This window comes from Bidens hawaiensis, unplaced genomic scaffold (assembly GCF_021521415.1).
Source record: "Bidens hawaiensis isolate Kalapana, Puna unplaced genomic scaffold, B.hawaiensis_p1.1 tig00090309_1, whole genome shotgun sequence".
NCBI classification, from domain to species: domain Eukaryota; kingdom Viridiplantae; phylum Streptophyta; class Magnoliopsida; order Asterales; family Asteraceae; genus Bidens; species Bidens hawaiensis.
In genome coordinates, this window is record NW_027504396.1 from 9,723 (window position 1) to 15,872 (window position 6,150).

At 35.3% G+C, this 6,150-nt stretch overlaps 1 pseudogene; it reads right to left on the bottom strand.

Annotated features, from left to right (window-relative positions):
- Positions 1–4,980: 4,980 nt before the first annotated feature.
- LOC143607923 (E3 ubiquitin-protein ligase ATL6-like) lies at positions 4,981–6,145 on the bottom strand (annotated as a pseudogene).
- Positions 6,146–6,150: the final 5 nt, after the last annotated feature.

Consider the following 6,150-nt stretch of genomic DNA (forward strand, 5'->3'; position numbering starts at 1 on the left):
ATCAAGTTTTTACTAAAAGTTCTTTTATAGACCCATTTGTTTCTTTTCATAGCCATCTATCCTATCCAGAGTTGAAATTTACGTAAGAGACTAAAGATAAATAGGCCCGTAATTCATCCTTAGCTATGATCGTGTTTGGTTTCCTACACTTTATTATTAACCCAGCAATATCAATCATTTAACATGATATCTTTCTATCTATCTAACACAAACAGCGTCGGAAACACAATTTTTAACGACTGGTCTCCAACACATACATCAAGCCAAAATTGCATTTTATCCTACATGTTCCCAGTTGAACCCATAACCGCTCCAACATGTTGAGATCAATTAAAAACTCTCCTATTCTAGTTTTCCAACCCCTTTCCACGTGACTCCTAAGGATTTTTTTAACCGTAATCATGTCCCATGGCCGAGGACTTGTCCGTATAGCATTGATAACCTTGATCCACAATGAAGATCAACAGTTTTTATATTCCGTCCACTAGGGATGAGCTCGGTACTATATCGGTACCGAAAATCCCAATCCCGAAAATCGCAAATTCTTGGTACCATTTAGTTCGGTACCGGTACGGCACCAAGATTGTGTAATCTTGATATAACTATCCGTATATGTTAGCTCTTGAGGGCCGAGTGTAAATAGTCCACTTAATTAGGAATATTTGATGTATGCCTGCAAGAGTGTTTTTAATATAATTTATAGAGTTAAGTGTCATTTTAGTACATGTGGTTTGTCCAATTACGCAACTTTAGTACCGTTTTTGAATTTATTGCAAATGACTACCTCACTTTTCTAAAACTTGCAATTTTAATAGTTTTTCTAACCCCGTCTATTTTATCCGTTCAGTCAAGGGCAAATTAGTAATTTTGATTATTTTATTTATTTTCTCTTTTGAGCTAAGTGTAATTTTCATACCTGTGGTTTGTTCAATTACGTAACTTAAGTACCTTTTTTGAATTTATTGCAACCGAATACTTTGATTAGTTTGGATAGATAGGCAAACCAAGAGAGGCATTACATATTACAATTAAAAGACCATCTCTATCCCTAAATGAACAGATCAACCCCCTACCCCGTGCACTCATTGATCCTTCAAACCCTAACCATTGTTCATCTTCAAGTTCAATCAATTACAATATGGTGTCTTGCCAATGTGATTCGTCAACCATCGTTCATCTACAAGTTCAATTGATGTTATACTAAGAGGTGGGAAGTTGTGTGATTGTTATTTGGCTTGATCCTCTGATGTGTTAAAGAGCTACTGTTATTATACCCGAAATTTTGAAAAAAAAATGCACTTAAAAAAAATTGCAAGAAAATGTCTAAGATGAACTCGAATCTTGAGCTACTGAAAGTAAATTGGCAATCAAGAAAAAAGGCTAAAAAAATATGTTATACATTTCATGGTTGTTTTTCATCTTCTATCATGTATTTTTAGTTACCTTTTAATTATAATATGTAATATGTAATGTCTCTTTTGGCTTGTTTATCTATCAAAACTAATCAAAGTATCCAGTTGCAATAAATTCAAAAAAATGATACTAAAGTTGCATAATTGAATAAACCATGGGTATGAAAATTGTACTAATCTGCCCCTGACTTAATGGACAAAACATACGAGGTTAGAAAAAAGTAATAAAATTGCAAGTTTTAGAAAAGTGATGTAGCCATTTGTAATAAATTTAAAAACGGTACTAAAGTTGCATAATTGGACAAATCATATGTATTAAAATAACATTTAACTCTAATTCATAAGTGAAATATTAATTGGGTCTTAAAGTTAAACTGTGTTCTCTATAAACATTTCAGACTCCGTAAGGCAATTCATTTGAGTGTGAATTAAACACTAAGAGTTTCTTTGGCATGGGATAATGAAATGGTTGAGGAGTTGAAATAATGAGGTAATAGAACAGATAAAGGAATGAAATTAATCATTACCATTTCATTGTTTTGTTTGGTTACCATGAGCGAGAGGTGGTTGGCGGTGGCGGGTGGTGGTGGTCACAATGGTGGGTGACAGTGGTGGCCGTTGGTAGGTGGCATGACGGGTTGCAGTGGGGGGGGGGGGCAGTGATGGCTGCTGTTGGTGGCGTCAACGATGCTGGGATGCGGTAGGGGTGTCAATCATGTCGGGTTGGCGGGTTAGTGTGTTGAGACTCTTCAACCCTAATCCAACCCATATTTTTATTCTAGTAGTGTCAACCCATTTTAAATCATGTCGTGATCGGGTTGTGTTTTGGGTAACTCATTTTACGTTCATTTACGAATATGAGTAATATATATTGACTTAATAATAAATTAAACAATTAATTACTCTTATTCATATAAAACTTATTTATAATTTGTGATAGATCTAATTGATTTTGTGTATCCATCTCCCATTCACAGTTAACAAAAACTTAGGTTCAAGATAAAAACAAACGAAAGAAATAACCAGAGAATAGATAGTTAGAACTAATAAAATGAGAATGTTGGAGGTAAAAAATAGATAAAATAGTGTAAAAAGAAATTAGTTTTACTTTTAAAAGTTAATTGATGTATAAAAAAACAAGTATTTAACTTTAAAATTTAAAACTTCTTATCTCTAAAATCAAAATATCAACTTCTCTAAATAGTTAAACGGGTTAACTATGTCAACACACTTTTTAACAAGTTGGGTTCGAGTTGACCTGTTTTTTAAACGTGTTGGGTTCGGGTTGACCTGTTTAAGAAAACGAGTCATGCCAGCCGACCCAAAACCTATATTTTTCATGTCGGGTTTCAGGTCGTGTCAGGATTAACACCCCTAGGTAGCAGGGGTGGTTAATGGTGGTTGTGGCGTTGGCGACGGTGGTGGTGGGTGTGAGTGGTGGCGGAGGGTGTGGGTGACGGCAGGGATGGTATTCGATGACGGAGGTGAGTGGAGGGTTTGGTGGCTGCAGCGTTAAGTGGCGGCATCGGTGGTGGTCTTTGGTAGCGGTGGGAGGATGGTAAAGGTGATGTAGGGTGAAAGGGGGGATGAAATGATTAGGAAAAAAAAGAAGATGGATGTAATGAATTTGATTTGTTTTAGAAGACGTTTAATGGACAATGTAATAAATTATTTCATCCCATTAACTAACCTAACACTCATTTTTTCATTCTTTAAACAATGCTTCATTTCATTCCATGTCTTATATTAAACAGAATGTAAGATTGTTTATGATAATCTTGATACTTAGTAAAAAGCATTGTGTTTTTATTCTAAGGAACTTGAACCTAACACTTAAATATACACAATAATCATGGGTGTTAATATATTATACAGGATTCATTGATTCAAATTTCTCGATTTTGATCATTTTTTAGTCAAACTGAATCGAAATCAAAATGGTTAAAACCAAACCAAGAACATAAATTGAATTCAGATTGGTTCCCATTTAAAACCAAATATTAACAAAACAGATATTTATCGATTCAGGTTATTTGTTTGTATTGTGCGAATGACAGTTGTATAAACAAGAAAATTTATAGCTTAATAAATATACGTGTTCGGATTTGTCTTCTTTACAACCTATTTAAATTTCTTGAATAAAAACCGAAAGAAATCAAATAATTATTGGGTGCTGCTAAATGTACTCCCTCCATACCATTTTTACTAAACATACACTTTACTGAATTTATTAAATCAATTACTATTAGCTTTTAACGTTATTTACGTACATATTAACCCCTACAACATTTTTTTTCACTTACACTACATATATCAAATTAAAAATAATTACGCTAATATTATTAATTTCTTTTTATTAGTGTTAATATTGTAAATATTTGTAGTATCTATTTTTTAATTTTAATAGTATCTTTTTACTAATTTATATATATGTTTTCAGGAGAGAGAGAAAAAACTATATTATGTTTATATTTTTTATTAACTTTAATTGTGAACCACAAGATTCAAACTTTAATTAAAAACATGTGGTTGAGAATGAGGTTTTAGAGTTTTCACAGCTCAAGTGGGTTTTTATTTTGGGGCATTTACATATTTCCCCATCCTAAAACTTTGAAATTACATATTTTCCCAAACAATGCTTAAAGAGCATTGTACATTTTACATTAAAAACTTGTATTTTAGGAAAATATGTAATTTACATAGTTTAGGAAAGGGAAATATATAAAAATCTCTTTTATTTTAACCTAACCCTATATACATACATATATATATATATATATGTATATATTATTTTTGTAATATAATAATGCATTGACTCTGATAATAATAAACATTATTATTATTATTATTATTATTATTATTATTATCAAGGACAATAAACACAAAAGAGAGAAAATGAAAAACATAAATAAAAACTATAACTTAATATTGTAAAATGAGACCCTAAAGTGCAAAAAAAAATAATGTTATAGGAGAATAATATGTCAAATAAAATTCTTAAAGAAATAAAAGTTCAGGGGAAATAAAAATTAAAAAACTTTTAAAGTTTTTAATTTATTTAATATTTTAAAAGAAGACCATAAAATGCAATAAAATGTTGTAAAAGAATAATATATCAAATAAACTTATTAAAGGAAATTAAAGTTCAGTGAAGAAGGTATAACAACTAGAGGAGGGAATGAACATTTAGCATATCCCTAATTTATTTTAATTAGATAAAAAACCACAAAACCGGAACCAAATATGCTCGATTCGTTTTTAACAAGGTAAGTTTCTTTTGACCTGATCAATTTGTAATCCCATACTAAATTGTAAAATCCCTTTGAATAATCCCCTATCAAGTATGAAGTATAAACCAATGAATGTAATAAAAGTACAGAAAATTTAGGCGGATAAGATTGTGACAGGAAGTATTTTACAATCAACGTAACAATTGCTTTTTGTTATTTGGACAGTTAATAATAAATTTATATGCTAGAATAACTAAAAAATAAATAAAGTAAACTCAATTTATTGGAGAAACAAAGTAAGAAAACACCAACACTATTGCTGGAGTTTAGTGCCCGAGTCAACAACTTTTCGGTCCGAGGTTATTTAACGGAATTTTATCTTCCGTCTTAGATCCCTTCGGCGTCGTTGATGACGTTGACCCTTCGCCATTGCCGGTAACAATCCTCGGCGACCTGATCGATAACGCCCGTGACAAAAACGATGGTGCCCGTGATAAAACCCACCGTTCTGATCTCACCACCACTCGGTCTAAGCTTTCTAGTCGCTTATATGGTTTTCCTCCGGCCACTTAATGCACCGGCGGTCCTGTACCCGGTTCTTCCACTCCCTTCTCCGACCATTTCTCGTCGTGCTCCCGACCCGGTTCAGCAGAGCCCGGTTCACCACTTGTTTTCTTACGTCCACTGGCAACCGCAACGTGAACCGGTCCAAATTCTCACCCGTTGAACGAGTGAGTGTCCAGTGGAGTGAGATCGAAACTTGTCGAATAATCTTGGAAATATCGGTGGCCGGTTTGATTTAACACTCTGGTCCCGGTTCAGCGACTCTGGTTGAGTCGCTGGAGCGGGATCCTGTGCGTTGACTTCAGCTTCTTCAGCGACGGAGATGGAAACATGGGTCGTCAACGACGTTCACGTTTCTATCTCCTGTAGCGTCGGTCGGGCGATAATGATCATCATCGCCCAACCGAGCTACCCCCTACCCCGTCACCTGCCTCGGCTGGATCTGGGACGAGGTTCGCCCGGCAGACGGGGCAGGTGACGTGGTTCTCAAACCAGGCGTCGATACACTCCGGATGAAACACGTGATCACACTTTGGAATCAGCCGGAGTGTTTCCTCGTCCTCGTACTCGTTGAGGCACACGGCGCACTCCAGTGCACCTTTTCCGATCTTGTGCTCCTTTACCGAGGAGTAAACGAAGGTCGGAAACGTCTCGATGACGGACGAGTCGAGGCCGCGTGACGCGGCCGTCACGCGGCGGATAGAAAGCGCTCCACGGAGGCTAACACCGCCTTCGCTGGAGCGGCGACGGGATGTAAATAGAGGAAGAAGCCCATCAAGAACAAAGCTGGCTACAGAATAACAATTATGGTAATAATTGAAGGGTGAAATCAGCGTACGGATACCCTGACGGCGGAGGTGGTGAATTTTGAGATCTGACATGTGGTAATAATTGGAGTAAAAATAGTACTAAAAATGGTTGAATCAGTGAATCCGGATACCAGC